Raw genomic sequence first — 19,579 nt, forward strand, 5'->3', positions numbered from 1 at the left:
ATAATATAGATGATTTTTTTGTCACAAACTCCTTTATCAAATTGCTGATGATCTCTTTGTACTTAATTTTGTTGGTATTAAATAATGACTATATATAAATGAACACAAACTATATACTTTTTGTATAATTTGTAGTAAGGCAGATATAAAAAAGTAACACAACTTTGCTTGTATATTCAAAATCTCTTTCTATAGTTTTGTCTTAAGGGTCAGAAATACTTAACAACTAAAGCTCACCTTTTTTGTTTACCAGATGTTGTTGTCATTTTGAAACACAGTTTTCCTGGGTATAGAATTTTTGACTGACTTTTTTTTCCTTTCAGCATTTTGTCATTCCATTGCAGCCTCTCCTTTCTTTTCCTGATGAGAAGCCAGTGGCTAAGTGATATTACTGCTCTTATTCTATAGGTGATGAATCATCTTTCTCTTACTACTTTAATATTCTCCTCTTTATCTTTAAACAGGTTGTTATTGTTGATCTGGCTATTGATATATTTTTGTTTCTCTGACCTGAATTTAAATAGAATCAAATTTGGAAAATGTTTAACCATGAATTCTTCAAATTTTTTTGCATTTTTTTTTCTTTTCTCTCTCCTTGACAGGTTCATTACAGTGATTCATTGGTATGCTTGATGTTTTCCCACATATCTCTATTCATTTTTATTTATTTTTTTGTGATTTCTTTATATTGGATAATTTCTACGCACCTATTTTGTTTGTATCTTTGTAGTTTGTTTCATTTTGTTTTTCAAAGACCAGATGAGTCTTAATTCAGTTTTAGAAAAAGATGTCACATGAATTTGGATTAGAAAAAAAGCTTGTTTTTCCAGAAATTCAAGAAAAACAAATAATCCTTAGTAGGTTCAATGATAATTTTTTGGATCTTCCTTTTGAATCAAAAGCTATATAACTTCTCCCCAAACCATCTGCTTTAAGAGTCAAGTGACCCTCTTCAACTGTTAATTCTGTTTCCATGCAATTCCCCTCCACCCCCATCTCTCTTTTGTCAGTAACACTGTGTGGGTGCTGAAGACCCCAAGCTCTGACCAATGAACATAACTGTTCTTTAATCTAGCAACCCACAGGTATTGGCATGCAAAACCCCACCCCTAGTCCCCACAGCAGAGGCTGCAGAGCTGGCATTGTTTCCACTGTCTCAGGAATAAGGTGCCAACAGCTGACAATCAACACGAATCAAGGCCCAATATGGAGAGAGAATGAGGGCTCCTAGACCCCAAGAAGGCTGCTAGCTGAGGGCAGGAAAAGGGAATTTTTTTTATCATTCCATCTTTAAACATAAAGAGAAAACTGGACCCTTTTCCATGTCTATGGTTCTATAAGCTACCCTACTGTGACTAAGCTTCAGAGGGGATGTGCAAGCATAAAAGGGTCTAAATAAATAATGAGAACTTTGCCTTGGCTGGGAAGAGACTAACAAACAGGAAGCTAGGTCAATGAATCATACATAAGAAGGTAATGCTGGGAACTTCAGCTCTTCATATGGCTACCAGCCCTACAGAGGACAACATAGTAAGAACCAAGACAACCATTCCAGACACTCCAGACTGATATAACTTCTGGCCTTTTTCTAAGTCCCACCTATTCCAGGTGTGATACATGAGAGAGAAAAAAAGTATAAACTTGAAAACTTGGCTGTGTCGCTCAGTGATTGGTCCCAGATCAGGGACTTCACAAGTTCCAAATGAGACTCAAAGTTCCCAGGGACCAACAGGGTCAACAAGCTAAAAAGAGAGACCCCTGCACTCAGTGCCATACCAGTACCACAGTGGCAAATGGGCATTGCCATGGGAAGAGACCAACTGTAGATAGTGATATGGGGAGACAGAGGATGGGTTAAGCCGGTGTTCTTATTCCAGAACTTCTTCTTCTCTTCTTTGAGTGCGGTTCTCAAAGGAACAGCATTTCCAATACAGAGCCTAGAACTAAGGTGGCAGAGAAGCAATGATGGCCAAATGTCTAAATAGGAGTGTAACCATCTTCTCTATTGATCTATTTTTAAGTTAACTGATTTGTGCTTTTGACATTTCTGTTATGCTTTTGAATCTATCTAGCCAATGTTTTTCCATTATTTTGGCTATTACATATTTAAATTCTAGAAATTTCTTTTTTATATAATTTACATAGTCCTCTATTGCAAGTCATTTGACAAATCACTGCAACCATATTTTTCTTTAACTCCTGAAATACATTTTTCTTTAAATTTTCAATGTATTTATAAAAGCATCTTTGAAGTCAGCTAAATCCAACGTATAGAGGTGCTTAGAGACATTGTGCACCGATTACACTTTTCTTGAGTATGGGCCAACATTTCAGTATCTTTGTATGCTTTATAATTGTTGTTGTTGTTGAAAATTAGACATGTTAAATAATATAACTCCAGATTCTTCTTTTTTTCTTAACTGAAGCTTTATTTTTATGTTATTTTATTTTTTTGTAATTTAAATTTATTTAATATTTCCCCTCATGGTATGCACGTATTAAAGTCACTAATCATTTTTATTTCTTACTATATTTACACTGGATACTTAGGAGTTGCCCCAGTGTCTGAATAGATTAGTTGTCAGCCTATAGCTGAGTATCCTCTCCCCACCCCCACCAAATACCTTGAGATTGAAAGGGTTCCTTTTTTGACAGTAGATTTTTGTGTGCATTGGAAAGAGTGTTCCTGTGATCAGTTAATTTTCAAGTCAGCCTGAGGCTTTTACTTTTCACTGTATCCTTTTGGGTTTTCTCTGTTCATGTGCAAAGAAAGTTCCCAAATTAGTGAGATGTATGTAGAGCTTATTCAGTGCTTCTTTAGCTTTCTTATTTTTACTATGTTTCTATTAAATTGTTTTGTTTTGTTTTGTTTTGTTTTTGCCACTCAGAACATAGGGATTTTTGATGTTACCGTGTGCTACTTACTATGATTTAAATATGGAAAACAGATTTATGTAACCTTTAACAGATGTTCTGATAATATTAAAATACCAAATTTATATCTGAGTTCTTTAGGCCAGTAACAGTCTCATTTTACTTCCAAACTTTAAGGACATTTGGGGATGGGGGGGAGACATAATTAGATTGGAATAGTCTGAGCCTTGACTCAGAAAAAGCTAGATTTGGATCTTGGCTACCAAGCTTATTTAATATATGAACACCGTCTTCTTTTTGCTTATGTCAGTGATTTACAAAGCAGTAATGTTAGGTTATAAATGAGGTTTAAATTAAATGATTTAAATAAAGCAATTATCAGATTTCTAAGAAAAAAATACCACCCGCCATTTGACACATTATTATGAACGAGTATATGAGTTTACTGATTCCACTTAGAGTGCAGGTTTACTAAATTATGCACATGAATTACATGAAATTTTTATCAGCATGGTACAGCCATTGGTAATTTTCTGGTTTACTCCTCCCTAGTCTTTTTTTCTAGGTATCTCTTTACATATAGAACTAAGGGTTCTTCATTCTTCCATGATTGTTCAATTCAAGAAATTCATATGTTAATTGGACTACAGAAACACTCCCAATGTTTCTTTGACTTAGGAATCACCTAGAGACTTGTTAAAGTGTTACTACATTATCTTGAATAACTTTGAGGTCATTTTAGCCTGATTAGTCTCTTCCAAGGCCCCTGAATGACACATCTCCTAAAAGTTACTGGCTTGTTATTGGACCTCTTCATGAGACAAAATGAGCTCCAATAATTTCTTCTCTAGGATGAAACCATAAAATAATTTGCATACTATTTGCTTTTTTCTGTAAATTTTAAAGACAGTTTTGTCTGAGAGGTTAGAGATACAACTCTCTCCATTGGTTGAGTTGTAATTTTGACTCAATAAGTAAGTGAAATAAAATTTCTACTGAAGCAATTACTGAAGAATTCATCGCTATTATATCTTAATAGCTTTCCTCAATTTCATGAGAAGTCTACACTTTCCTCCTCTTTTCGTATTTAACAAACAATTTTTTCTGGAAACTTTTACTTTTAAGTGTCCTACTTATGAGGCTTCAGAACCTTTTTCTATTACTGTGTTGAGTATTGATTTTACATACTTACTAGAGCAGTATACTAAGTATCCAAACAAAGGATATGATTGGGAGAACACTGGCCTTCCTTTAGCATACATCCATGTCTCCATAGAGACACCGGAAGCTTTTGAATGTATTTTCTAAACTGTATGCTAGTGTTAATTCTTTGTCTTAAAAGTTTATCCTCTTCACTGAAATAAATATACTATAAAAGAAATATGAGCCCTGGTGTTAGATTTCATTTTTTTGAATAGCAAATTTCATTTTCAAAATTTGATTACAAAGACTAACAACTGTCTTAAAACAATAATTTAGTTGTTTGTGGAAGAAGAATATTCAATAATATGTTAATAGGTAAAAGTAATAGTTAATAGGTATTTAAAACTTATTCAGTGTTGCAGTCTTTATGCTCACCATTTAATTAAATCCTCAACACAACCCTATAAGGGTTAACATGGCCACTCAGATTTAGACATATTAAGTAACTTGCCTAAAGCAACAGAGTTCAGAATTTAACTATAGGCAGTCTGCCTCCTGAATCTAGACTGTTAAATTGAAAGCAATGCTATCTCCCTACTTACAACTGATTTTTCTGAGTTTGCACATTTTAAAATAATATTAATGTAATAATTATTACATACAGTCCCAAATTATCTTTTAGGGAGAAAGTCATGGGGCAATTTTTGCTGGAACTATTCCAATTGTATAAATATTCCAGAGATTATCTGGTTCTCCCATTGATCTTATTTCTATATTAGAGATGACAAAACTCATAAGGTTCCAAACAGGTAGAAAGATACTACATTACAAATTTGAGTATTTGAATTCTGATTCTTTCTTTTCATTAACTTTTCTAGAGCCTTGGATGTAAATCTTTTAACATGTGAAATTGTGAAATGAAGATAATATCTTCTATTTCCTCTCCACTTCACAGAGAGATTGCAAAATAAAATTACTTATGGTAAGGTTTTAGAAAGACATTGTCAGACAAATTCATTGATCTTTCAAACAGTAAGATTAAAGCAGAGATGCTGATCTCTTCAGAAAACTGGTATTTTGACCAGTATGTTTAACTCAAGAAGTTAAGATCCTAGTTTTAGAATTTGTTTTTGTTAATATCTGTCCCTTAGTACCAAATTTATCGATGGATCAGTTATCATTTATTAATTTTGAAGAGTTTAAGGAAAATGATAATTGAAAGAAAAATAACAACTTGTTACTATGTTAAATGTATGCTGAACACTTCATATAAATAATTTATATAAATTTCCTCATCTAGGACATAAGAACTTAATATAAGAACTTGGTAAGAGAGGTTCTTCTACCTGTCCAAAGCCACATAGTTAGCAAATCTTAGAAACTGTAACATTAGGGGCACCTAGGTGGCTCAGTCGCTTAAGCATCTGACTTTGGCTCAGGTCATGATCTCACAGTTTGTGGGTTCGAGCCCTACATCGGGCTCTGTGCTGACAACTAGCTCAGAGCCTGGAGCCTGTTTCAGATTCTGTATCTCCCTCTCTCTCTGACCCTCCCCTGTTCATGCTGTTTCTGTCTCCTTCTCTCTCAGAAATAAATAAAACATTTAAAAAAAAGAAGCTATAACTTGAATCTACAGCCTAATTTTTCAGTCTTTTAATGTAGAGCCCAAAGATTATCCAAGGGCATTACTAATTCTTGAGAGAGAAACTATTTGAAAATCAATTCTAACAAAAGTAAAAGTGGCAAATCGTCAGTGAACAAGGGCAGTTTAGTATTCAGGAAGTCAAAATTCCCATTTTGCTTTTACATTTGGTTCACACTGATTTCCTATTGTTCTTGTACCTGAGGGATTGGCAGGACTTGTACCTTCTTTCATTTAAAGCTCACTGCTATGCAGTTTTGCTTTATTTAAGATACAGTTTTCCCAATGGTATGTTGGTCTTTGTTAACTCCCAGTTAAATAACTAGTACATGACACTTTTCTTGAAAAATCTCCATATGTTTCACACTGTGCAAAATACAGCAGCTTAACTCCTAGGCATAATAAACAACTTTGACATTTGCAGTGCTAGGACATTTCGCTCTACACTGGTAATCTGCCTCCAATATAATTTACAATCATTTTTTCCCCTCAATTCTTTCCAATAGGAGGGGTCTGCTTTTATTGTACTTAACTCTTCATTACCTTTGGTTTTTGTCTCCTTTCTACCTATCATATCTTACACATATAGCCTATCATAGAATAGAGGTTAAGAATTTTCCCTCAGGTGCTGGACCACCAGTGTCCAAATCTCAGTTCTATCTAATTATGTACCCTTGAGAAAGCTGTTAAATCTCTTTCTGTCTCTCATCTTTCTTCTCTCTTCTCTCTTTTTGTTTCTCTTTCACCTTTAGTTTCTTTTATTTCTAAAGATTACTGTGAATTTCAACAAATGTGGCATGTGATAAATTCTGTCTTGTGTTTATAGGACTTGTAACTTGTTTTTGCAAAGCAAACCCAGCTCATTTCTGACCTCAGTGAAAGTGACCACATATTATCTCCACCAATCATTAAGCACAGAACTATAGACTGTCTGAGATTTTAATTTGTAATAAGTAGAAGTCTCATTGCTTAATTGTTTTCAGAGTCAGTAAACTCATCATAGATGAGTAAACTATTCTATTTTTAGATATTTCTGATGGTTAAAATTCATTTTTGTTATTAAAAAATTGAGTTTTTATTTTAAGTTGATATTTGTATATTTTGGAACTAAACTTAACAATTCTAATTCATCTTTTATAAAACATTCCTGCAAGTGATTACTACCCTCTTTTCTTTTTTTCTTTTTGTGTTAAACACTCTCATGCTTTAATCAATGTGGTTGGAGTCACGGAACAAATAATGACAAGTAAGTTTAGAAAAATTTATGTAGTTTCAAAACGTGTCATGTTTGCTCCCAATAAATATACTGAAATAAACTTAATCTTTAAATATTAAAACAAATGCAAATGGTATAATTTAATAGAATTAAAAAATAGAATTTTCTTACTTAAATATTCCTACTTTACTTAATTGCCCAGATATTGTTTGTTTTATATAACTTTTATTTCAAAGGGAGTAGAACTTTGTTTTCCACTGGAAACTGAGATGATCATTTTTATTAGTGGTTTTTTACTATTATTATTATTATTATTATTATTGTTATTTACCCAGTAATTATACAAAAAAAGAGAAAACACAAAGTGATCTTTTAATTAATTTTTTTCATTATGCATACCTATATTTGTTACTATATGTAACTACTCTTTACGAATTTGGTGTAAGGGGCTCCTGGGTGATTCATTTGGTTAAGTGTCTGACTTCAGTTCAGGTCATGATCTCATAGTTTGTGAGTTCGAGCCCTGCATCCGGTTCTGGAAACTGTTTCAGATTTTGTGTCTCCTGTGTCTGCCCCTTCCCTGCTTGAATTCTCTCTCTCAAAAATAAATAAACATTAAAAAAAAAAGACTTTGGTGTAAGAATTATCACAAGTACATTCATATATCTTATGATGTACCATATTCTTTTTTCCATGTAAATTATCATCCCAGTGAGGAAACTTCCTTTCTTATATGTTTTTGTATCCTACTTAGCTCCTAAACTATATGAAGCAAAAGTTTGCCAAATTTTGTTCATGAAGACCTCTGTAGGATGAAGGAATTATTTATTAAAAAATATAACTACTCTCAAATAACTTGTAAATTATTTAAAAAAGAAAAATATTTTTAAATTACAAAATAATAAGTTCTAAGTAACGTGTCCTAGGTAATATGTAAAATAGAAGCATATAAAAAGAAAATATTAAAGCATGTTTAAGGATAAAGGTCAGATTTTGAAAGAAAATGAAGATGTGTTTAAGGATCAAAAATATGGAGCACCTGGGTGGCTAGGTTGGTTGAACATCTGACTCCTGATTTCGCCTCAGGTCATAGTCTCATGGTTCCTGGGATTAAGCTCTGAGTCAGCCTGGAGCCTTCATAGGATTCTCTCTCTCTCTCTCTCTCTCTCTCTCTCTCTCTCCTTCTCTCTCTCTGCCCCTCCCCCATATTTGCATGCACATGCACCCTCTCTCTCTCAAAATAAATAACTAAACATTAAAAGAATTGTAAAACCTAACCCATATGATATCAACTTTGCATCAGCCTAAGTGATTCGTATATTTTAGTACATTTGATTCTCACAACAACCTCATCAGGTAGATACTAGAATGATTTTTTTTTTCACATGAAGAAATGAGCACACAAAGTTAAAACAGAAGTTGCACAGCTAACAGCTAACGCTAACAGTTGTGGTCCTAAGATTAAAAAATATATACTTTTCATTTAAAAACTTTGAGGAGTGCCTGGGTGGCTCAATAGGTTAACGTCTAGTTCTTGATTTTGGTTCAGGTTATGATCTTATGGTTGTGAGATTGAGTCCTGAGTCAGGCTCCTTGATGAACATGGAGCCTATTCAGAATTCTCTCTCTTTGCCCCTCCCCTGCTCACATGCACATTTTCTCTCTCTCTCTCTAAAAAATAAACAAACATTTTGAAAAGAAATAAAGAATCAAAGTTTTTTATATGCAGAAAAATACAGAGTAAGTCATGAGGAGAATATGTGTAATGTATTTAGAGGTATAATTGTCATAAAAAGAGGAGGTAGGGTTTGAATAGGTAAAGAACGGTTAGTTTGGGGGGCTTCTGGGTAGTTCAGTCCATTAAACCTCCACCTCTTGATTTCAGCTCAGGTCATGATCTCAGGGTCATAAGATCAAGCCCTGGATCAGGCGATGCACTCAGTACAGAGCCTGCATAAGACTCTCTTTTCCTCTCCCCCTGTCCCTCCCCTACTCACACTTTTTCTTTCTCTCCAAAAATAAATAAATTAATTAATTAAAAAGAAAATAAAAAAAAGAAAATTAAAAAAAGAAAATTCTAGTTTTCAGAATATTTTGAAATTCAAGAACCATTTACACCTGCCTCAGAAAGTAATAAGATGTTACCCTATGTTAATGAGGTTAGTGCTGCGATGCTGGTTGCATTTCTGCAGACGGGTCTGGCATATGTGTGAAGGAGGGAACAACAACAAAACACAGATTTGGTCCAAGAAACTGACTAAAGAGCTGCCGCAGTTACTAGAGATGAGGAGAGTCAGGCCTAAAATTGAGGTGTTTCCAAAAATCTCAATGAGTGAATAAACACATTTGTACATTTGATAGAGGGTATTCGATTTCTAATTCTTTTTTTAGAGTTTCTGGTTTCAAAGCACTAAAATTTCAAAGCATAGATTTCCCATTGTTGTCTAAATCAAATTTTGATGACTTTTTTTTCATTCTTAACCTGGTATCCCCTTAAAGACATAGAAAGGTAATACCAATTAAAGACATTCAGATTAACTTTTCTCTTGTAATGTTTAACCCTTAGCTCTTTTTTCCTTCAAGTCATCCTGTTTTCTACTTATTAAGTTGCATATTATCAACATTCTTGTTGGTAAATTTGAACTGGTTATTTATATAATTGACGTTAACTTTCAGAGAAGATACTTTTATTATCTGATTACTATGTATTTCACGTGGAATGCTTCCTTTGTCATAATGAGAGTAGAGCACAGCTATTACACATGAGGGCTAAAGGTTGAGAAAAAGGGAAGAGATGAAAAGAAATTTAGTAATTTGCAATATCTGAAAATAAGAAATTTTGGTTTTCCCAATTCTAATAACATTTATTCAGTTGTAAAGACTTGGTTGAAATCCATTTGTGAAGGATGGGTAATTAAAATTTAGGATTAAACCTTAAAAAATGTAGGATTCAACCAGATGCCCAGTGAGATGAAAGCCATACAATGAACAGGGAGGGTAAGTTAGTCCCAGGTGAATTTCTAGGGCATCTTGAAACTTGTTTCTCTGCCTTCCAAGAATCTCTTCTGTAATTAGGTCTATGATTTATTTAGAAATTATATATCTATTATATATATCTATAGATAGATAGATAGATGATAGATAGATAGATAGATAGATGATAGATAGAGATATATAATTTGAGAGAGTGGGTGTAAGTTGGGGAGGGGGCACAGGGAGAGAGAGAGAGAGAGAGAGAGAGAATCTTAGTCCATACTCATCATGGAGCCTAACTTAAGAGTTGGTCCCATGACCCCAGGATCATGACCTGTGCCAAATCAAGAGTCAGATGCCCAACAGACTGAGGCACCCAGGCACTTCAGATCTATGATTTATTTAATATACAAAAAAGATGCTTTGTTTTCCCTGACTCACTATCTTAAGATTGGATTACAAATTATAACATTCCTAATCATCCTACAAATGAACACTCTGATTGATTCAAATAATAATCACAGTTCTTTACTAACTATAATCTATTTGATTTGATAAGAAAAAGCTTATATGTATAATTTTGCCATAATCACTTAGTAGCACACTAATGACTATCTTAGTTGGCTTTGTGGCTTAAACAATTGAAATTTATTTTCTCACAGTTCTGGAGGTTAGAAGAGATCAGGACACCAGCATAGTAGGATTCTGGTGTGAGCTCTTTTCCTGACTTGCAGATATCTAACTTCTACCTGTGTTTTCACATGCCTGACAGAGAAAGCTTTAGTTTCTCTTTTTTGTAAGGGCACTAATCCTCCTGAGGGTCCCACCCTCTCTAAACCTAATTATTTCCCAAAGACCCCTTTTTCAAATAATATTACATTGGGGGGGTTGTATTTCAATATGTAAACTTTGAGGGGACACAATTCAGTCCATAGCATTCTGTTCATCGTCTTCCAAAATTCATCTCACATCCATGTAAAATAAAATATCAGCTCTAAAGTCCAAAATCTTATCTAACCATCATTTAAATAAAATATGAAGAAGTCTTTAGGTATGGTTCATCTTGAAGCAGAATTCTACTCCAGCATTGACATTTTGAAGCTAGATGTCTTAATCCATTTGGGAACTCTTACAAAATACCATAGACTGGGTGGCTTATAAACAACCAAAATCTAGTTCTCATGGTTCTTTTATCTGGAAATCCAAGACCAAGCCTGTATGATTGAGTTCTGATAAAAGCCCTATTCAAGAATTGGAAAATTGATGACAAGGAAATTTTGGGAAGAGGTATGTGGGTAGACCTTTCTGAATAGTCAAGTAATATGAGGATATATGTATCACATATGAATGCTAATGAGAGGATAACCTCAGCAAAGGAGGATTTTAATAATCAAGAAGATAGCATGACCAGTTCTGTGGATATAGTCCAACATGTTTTTCCAGTCACCTCTGTTATTCAATGGGCTTATGAACAATGTGGCTATAGAGGCACAGATAGAGGTTATGTATGGATTTAGCAACACTGACTTTTCTACTCACCATGGTTGGTCTGGCTATAGCCACTCCTCTGACCTTGTTATTCTCTTTATTTGAAGATTAAGTGTGCCTTATGGAGATGTGTATGGGTGCCAAATTGACAAGAGTGGATTTGTGATGGCAAACTTTGTGTCTACTTGACTAAATCACAGGGAGTCCAGTTAAACATTGTTCTGCATATGTCTGTGAGGGTGTTTCTGGATGAGATTAACATTTGAATCAGTAGACTGAGTAAAGCAGATTGCCTCCTCAAATATGGGCAAGTCACATTCAATCTGTTGAAGGCTTGAATAGAACAAAACTGATTGAGATAGAATTCTCTTTCACTGCCTGACTCTTCTTTTTTTCTTTTTAGTTCGGGAAATATTTAATTTTTGTTTTCTATGTCTCAGGGGCTATTCTAAACATGTGAAATGTAACAATCAACGTGAAGGTTCTGATCTGAGCTCTACAGAGTGTATGTTCTAACAGGGGTGCCAGATTAAACAAGCACAATAATTCAGAGTTTAATTTTACATGGTAGTAACTGTTATAGAGGGCTAGCATCATGGCCTTACAACCTGTGCAGTCATACAGAAACCTACACTTAGAAGGGCCATGCACTTGGTTTAATGCTTGGCTGTCACTCTTAAAATTCTTAATTTTTGAAGAAGGGGTTTCATATTTTTATTTTATTTTTTTATTGGACTATTTTACTGGTTACTGCAAATTATGTAACCAGACTTAGTGATATGAAGAAAACTAGAGTAGCAAAGAATGATACTCTGGGGTTGAATGGGGCCTTTTTAGATAGTGAAGTTGGGGAAATACTCTTTGAAAGGGTGATATTTGAATTCAGGACTCAACAAGGAGAATATACCTGTATAAGCAGAGCATTTCAGACAGAGTAAACTAGAAATGTAAAGGCACTGAGTGTGCTGTGAGTTTGCTATTGTTGAATATGAGAAAACAAGCTGGTATGACTGGATAGTGACAAAGGTAAGGACATGAGATGAAACAAATGATAGAGTCTAGCATATGTATGATAATTTGGTATAAAAAGGAGTTATTTTTTTATGTATGCAGTAGGTATTCACTAGAATAATCAAGTAAGAGGGGAAAAACAATAATAATTTGGGGTTTATGTTTGATGAAAGGCTTTTACTATTATTATAAATATTATTTTTAGCTAAACATACTCAACATATTTATTGAAAGTTGGACAGTGCTGTTGAGAAAAGAGAAATTTCAGACTTAAATAACAAATAAATGATCTAATCTTTCCAATTTTCTTCCTTTACTTATTTACTATTGGTCATCACTTTCTAAATATTTTGTGTGGACTGCTTACTTCTTTAAAGAGTTCATTCTCAAGACTATATCCTGGACAAAGTAGGAGTTTTGTGCTTAGAATCAGTTGACAGGAGGAGAATATAGATTTATTAATCTTCTGAGGAACTAATGTGCATTCTAATGTAAGATGAGGATTCTTGTACCATGCCAGTTTTTTCTCCTGAAATGATTCATTAGTGTAAATTAAAACAAGGATGAATGAAACCAAAGCAGTACATATTGATTAGGTACAGGTAGACCTTAATTTAATTAGATTCTCTGAATATATTCTAAAACATCATCACCTTTTAAAATTCTAACCATCATATTACTTAATATGGGCACATTATTTATTTTAACCATTATTGGTGTCATATTCCTCTTGAATTTGAAAATGTTGCTTCTGTATTAAAGAAGATGTACAAAATGATGTATAAAAACTGTAATTTATTCTTTAAAACACTATTTTAAGGCCTTAAAATTATATATATATAAGTATATATATATGCATATGTGTATATTTTAATTAGAGCAAAATATTTTCCTAAGTACTTCTTTTATTTCTTCAGACTCATTCATACCTGGTTAATAGCTTGAGCAAAGGACATATATAAAGCATGTACTTCCATGAAAAGTAAAGTGCCCTTACATTTTGCAACTGTGCTTTATTTTAACGGCTTCAATAAATGGCAGGTCAAGTTTAGGATTTATTGTGATATTTTTGAAAATGTATTAAGTATCATGGAAACCTACAGTTTAGCTAGGAGAAATACATCTTTTCTTTTCTTGATCATATTTTACTCTTGGTAATTCTTATAGTTCAAGATAAGTACTATGTGGCACCATAATTATATTTTATGTTCTTGACATAAACAGAGGAATTTTATGATTCCCTAATTTGGCCGAACCAGAACAGCTTCTTCATTATAAACTCAGTGTTAATGTTAACCTCACCTGGAAAACAAAGAAATGAGAGATATAAGTAATATTTTGAGTTTATCTAATCTAATGTCTTTCACATTTGATTTTTATTATTTATCTATAGGGATAGAAATCAATCATTACCTGTTCCAATAGATTAAAGCCAAACCTCAATGCATATTATCTTTGGATTTATGTCATCTTTCTCTTGCCCGTGAGAAATGTATCCTATAGGAAAAAGGGTCAGTATAATTGAGAGTTAACATAATTCTATCAGATGTTCTGAACACACTTTTATATAGCTGTGGTTAGCAATATTAAAACGAAATATGGCTCATCATAGGTAGCTTTATGCCTGGACTCCAAATTTCCTGACTGTTCCTTATACTGTAAACTTTCAGGCACACTAGAGTTTCTAATATTTGCCAAGGATGATATAGAAAATCTAGAGACAGAGAGCTGACAGAGAATTAGATCAGAGCACCCATGAGTAAAGCATTGCACGACATGGGTGAGGTAATCACACAGACTTCTGGCTTCAAGAATGAAAGACTGAAAGGTACCTGGGTGGCTCAGTCAGTTAAGCATCCTACCCTTGATTTTACCTCAGGTCATAATTTCATGGTCCATGGGTTCAAGACCCACATTAGGCTCTATGCTGACAGCACTGAGCCTGCTTGGGATTCTCTCTCTTCCTTTCTCTGCCCCTCCCCTGCTCTCATGTGCTTTCTCCCAAAATAAATAAATAAATAAACTTTAAAAAAATAAAATAAAAGACTGACAAGCACTTCAATTCTCTGAGCCTCAGTTGCCTAGAATAAAGACCACCTTATAAAAGGTAAAATGCCTTATATGACAAAGGAAACTTTTCAGATATGATTGCTAAAAATTTTGAAACGGGGAGATTATTCTGGATTACATGTTGGGCACAATGTAATCGCAAGAGTCATTATAAAAGAAAGGGAGGCAGGAAAGGCAGAGGCAGAGAAGGAGATGTGACAACAGAAGCAAAGTTCAGAGTGATTTGATCCTCCTTTGCAGGCTTTAAAAATGGGAAAAGACCATGTGCCAAAGCATGTGCATGGCCTTTAAAAGCGAAAAAAAGGAAGAAACTGATTCTTCCCTAGGGCCTTCTGGAGAAGGAATGCTGCTCTGCCAACATCTTGATTTTAGCCAAGAAGACCTATTTCATACTTGTGACCTCCAGAACGCCAAGACAATAAATTTATAGACCACAAGATTTATGGTGATTTGTTACAGCAGCAATAGAAAACTAATGCACTCCTCATTATAAGGTTTTGTAAGGATTACATTTTCTCAGCCCAGATTAGGGCCTTGGGAAACACAAGGTATAAAGGAGAATTTGAACAGAGATTTGCTAAAATATGCAGCTCTGCTTCCTTCCCATTTCTCTTATTCAGGTAAAAACAGTTTTAACTATGTTGGGAGGTGAAAAGACTTGGGGCCAGTAAGAAATATGTTTGTTTCCTTCTTAGCATAAGCAGTTTGAGTGTGCTGAACAGTGATGCCACTTGGCCTTTAAAGTGTGGTGACTGTTTTCCTGTGCGCTGTACACCACAGCTGAAGCCCGAATCTCTGTAGCTCATTTTGCCCTGCATTCTCCTTCTGACATCACATTAGCAGCCTATCTTTTTCTCTTTGCCCTGTGGAGTTCAATCATAGGTTAGAAGTTTCAATTGTTTTATTGCCTCAGGGCACAGTTAGGCGCTTTTGTGTTGACCAAGAAATGTAACCTGACAGGATGAGATACAAACAACTCTACCTCTTGGAATGTATATGAGTATGTGTTACTGGTTAGAAATTTACTCCCGATTTCAGAGCAAGAAACTGTCATGAGGGTCACAGCTTCTTGTACAGCTGCAAAACATTCCAGATGACTTAGCTATTTTCAGTTACCATAAATAAACACACACATGTTCCAACTTGTGCACATTTCCTTACCCACAGTCTGGTTCTTAAAACCATCCCCTTCTTACTCAGAATTAATGGCCTCAACCAGATAATGAAACAGATTTTATTTAACAGATTGAAAGGCATTATATAGAACTTTACATCGTGTTTTATCTGCTATCCTGTGGCATGCACTCTAAATTCTTTTAGACATATTTAAATGCAACAAATGTCTCAGAAACCTAAGATATAAGATTAAAGTTACAGTAATGATTTGTATTCATTTCTGCATGATCTGAAAGCCTGGAGGTAGAAGTGACTCTGGAAGCCCTGGAGTTTAAAACAAAAGTAGATGTTTAATTAGAAAATAAATTAACTTTATACATTTATATTTTTAATGTATTACATAAATCATTCAATACAGTTTCACCTGGAGATGTACATGTTATAATTGCTTTTTTTTTTTTTTTTTTTTTACAGTAATCACCTTTCTTTTGCTCTCTGGCACTAAAATATAATTTGAATGACTTTCTTATCCAAGAACCATGTAGATCCAGCATATTTTCCTAGCTTCTTTTATATTCACTAATGCATCTGAAAATGATTAAAGTCAGCTACACCCGATTTGACCTGTCCCATCATCAGGATATTTAATTTAACAGGGCATTTATGGAGAAGGGCTTTCTTAACAGATACGTTATTCAAAGTTGTGGGGTTATGAGCCCTTCATGGAAGAAAACAGCCACCAGCAAATGGAGGACAAGCTGTGAGGGAGGTTATTGTTTTAACTCTTGCGTTCGTTGAGGCAGTGGCTTCAAATTCTTTGTAATATTGTACAACCATCTTCCCGTAAGAATAAATTAAAGCTAGGAGAAATTAAATGAATTAGTTACATGGAAAGGAAAAGAAAAATGGAAAGAAAAGGATAATACATTATTGTCCAACCATTGTGTTTCATATAGAATTTGGAAAAAGAATTCTGAAAATGTGTTTAGTGGGAAATTAACATATTCATATGAGATACTAGATTCCAGGTGACCTTTTGGCCCCGTATACTTGCCACCATGCCACTCTGCTTCTCTTGGGTACCACTTCCTCAACTCCTGCAGTAAGACTACAAGATATAATGTAAGAACTGCAGACTTAGAGTAAATTTCAGCACTCTCAGTGACTTATGAAACCCCCAGGATTTAGTTCTTCCTAGGGTTAGATGGGAGTAAAGAAGAGAACAGCTTTGTTCACAATGCACATTAATAAGAAGACAGAAGCATGTCTTAAAAACTGAAAAATAGGGGCACCTGGGTGGCTTAGTCGGTTAAGCGTCCGACTTTCGCTTAGGTCATGATCTCGCGGTTTGTGGGTTTGAGCCCCGCGTCGGGCTCTGTGCTGACTGCCAGCTCAGAGCCTGGAGGCTGTTTCAGTCTGTGACTCCCTCTCTCTCTGATCCTCCCCTGCTCACACTGTCTCTCTCTCTCTCTCCTAGAAATAAATAAAAAACATTAAAAACAAACTGAAAAATATAAGTAATCAGAAAACAAAATGATATTTCAAAAGCTGATGTTGACTGGAAATATAAAGTCTTCCTTACTGTATATAAATGTGTTGTGTTACTATAAATAAGTTTGTTACTATATAAAAAGTATTTGCTACCATATTCAGAAGAAAAGTTAAGGGCATCAACAAATAGAGGATTTTGCTATATATAAGCATGTAATTTATGAGAAGGCATTGAAGCATCAGAACTATTTAGTAAATTAAGCTAGGGCAATTTAAAGAAAGTTGTAAAAACAAACCTGAATTTTAAAGGGTTAAAAGACTAAAGTCTAAATAATGTTTAGGAAATTTTCATAATGTAGGGAAATATTCCAACAAAACAATAGAAAAATACAAAATGAAAGTTTTGATAATTTCTAGAACATAACTTTGAAACTTATATCATTGGAATGTACCCATTTGAGAAATCAAGTAAGGAAAAAAAGGACAGGATTGACAACTTCAGTATGTATAAAAAGTGATGTGGGAGACAAAGGCAGAAGGAAATGGCAGATAAAATTAAACTTCCTTATAACCTGTAGCCCATTGACAAATACTTGAGGCAGGCAGAGCAAAACATTTCTCCAGGAACTCCTTACTGACTTATGTTAATGCTTTGTTAGAGGGAATAACAACCTTAACTTGACAATAGCTAGTTCTCCAGTATCCTGAGAGTCTTCCTTAGCATATGAAAATCCTTTTGGAAACTTCCCCTTGACTTTACCTCCCCCAGCTCCATGGTATATAACAATTCTCTCCTCATGGTCCCAGGTCAACTCTTCCTGCCAATGGGTTCTGTCCACATGCTTTAGTAAAATCACCATTTTTGCACCAAAGACATGTCAAGGACTCTTTTTTGGCCATCAACTCCAGACCCCACCACCACCCCAAAACACAAAAAAGTTCATACACTTTGATAAGAAAATTGCTAAAGTATAAAACAATAATCAGACAAAGTAAGTAAGCAGTTAATTAGCAAAAGAAGAAATCTATTGGTCTAGTAAGAAGTATGGTTTAACAATCATTGCTATTTATAGGCAAATAAATGAGAATTAAAACAAAATCGATGTAGTATTTAGTCCATCAAACTGCCATTTGTTTAATGAGAATAATTGCTGGTGACACAGGCACAATGAAAAGAGGCATAAAATGATACAAAACACCTGCAATTATCACTAACACTAAACCTTCTGTTGAAAATGAGCAGAGACAAAACCAACACAACTTTACCTTGAGCTCCACACTTATTTAGCATCCTCTTTTCCTCAGATTTTCTTTACCAACTAGATCCCAGAGCCTTGTTATTTCATGAAATCACAAATTCTAAATAACTACAAAGGTGTGAATTCAAAGGCTTCTAGAATATTGCAGAATCTGACTGCTTTGGTAGTCAAAACTGAACATCCACAGAGCAGAAACATGCCAGAACAGTAAATAAAGAATGCCTTTCCCAAGACTACTAATTTAAAAGATACCAATGTAATAAAGGGTATATTCACTGGCCTTTTATCTTCCCCCCTAATCAAGCAGAATTACTCCATGATTCAGGGTTCAAAAATCAGAAGATAGGGTGTAAAATGGAACTAAGTATTCTACCACCTGTTTCCTTTACATATACACCTGATTGAGAAAATGTTGTAAAATGAACATTACAAAGCTAAGTGGCAGAAAATATGCTTTTGCATTTAGGTGATTTAATGACAATAACTGGGGAAAAAAAGCTTTTATTAACTCTTATTGCAAGGCCATGACCAAATAACACAAAATCCAGATGATTTCATCTGGATTTAAATTATTTTGTAAAATAATTTAAAAATTGCAGTAAAGGCAAGCATCATTCATATTGAAAATTACAATGGTCTTTATTTCCATTAATCACTAGCACTTTTCCAGTTAAGAGCAGCTCTCTTCAATAATAACAAAGTTTGAATAGTATGAATATATTTATTTGAAAAGATAAAAGTTAAGGGAAGAAAACTAAGAAAAGACAAGCAGAGAAAGAGATAAGGTATGATTTTTAAGGCTACTTAATCCATTCTATGATTTTTCACTTAATGCATATGACACTGAGCTCAAAAGAGCACCTTGTTCTTTCCATTTGTAAAGCACACTGATTATCAACAATATCTGAGAGATGATCTGTCAGCAAATCAATATATTGTGTTACTTAATGTAATAATGCTGTTATTTAATGTGTTAATTATAGAGAAATTAGAATTTATCTTTCCATATTCATCTTCAGAGACCTACCAATTGAAAATGAATATTGTAACTGGAAATAAGACAATGAAATATAACCCTTGAATTTTATACTTCCTAATACTCTTTCTTACACATATTTTAAAAAAATTTTAACATTTATTCATTTTTGAAAGACAGAGAGAAACAGAGCACAAGCAGGGGTGGGGCAAGGGAAAGGGAGACACAGAATCCAAAGTAGGCACCAGGCTCTGAGCTGTCAGCACAGAGCCCAGCGCAAGGCTTGAACTCACAGACTTTGAGATCATAACCTAAGCTGA

General features: G+C 34.2%; 1 pseudogene; it reads right to left on the minus strand.

Moving 5' to 3' along the window:
• Positions 1-1,496: 1,496 nt before the first annotated feature.
• LOC120239106 overlaps positions 1,497-19,579 on the minus strand; it is a 31,102-nt pseudogene continuing 13,019 nt past the window's right edge.

This window comes from Hyaena hyaena, unplaced genomic scaffold, assembly GCF_003009895.1.
Source record: "Hyaena hyaena isolate Hyena2069 unplaced genomic scaffold, ASM300989v1 scaffold_225, whole genome shotgun sequence".
NCBI classification, from domain to species: Eukaryota; Metazoa; Chordata; class Mammalia; order Carnivora; family Hyaenidae; genus Hyaena; species Hyaena hyaena.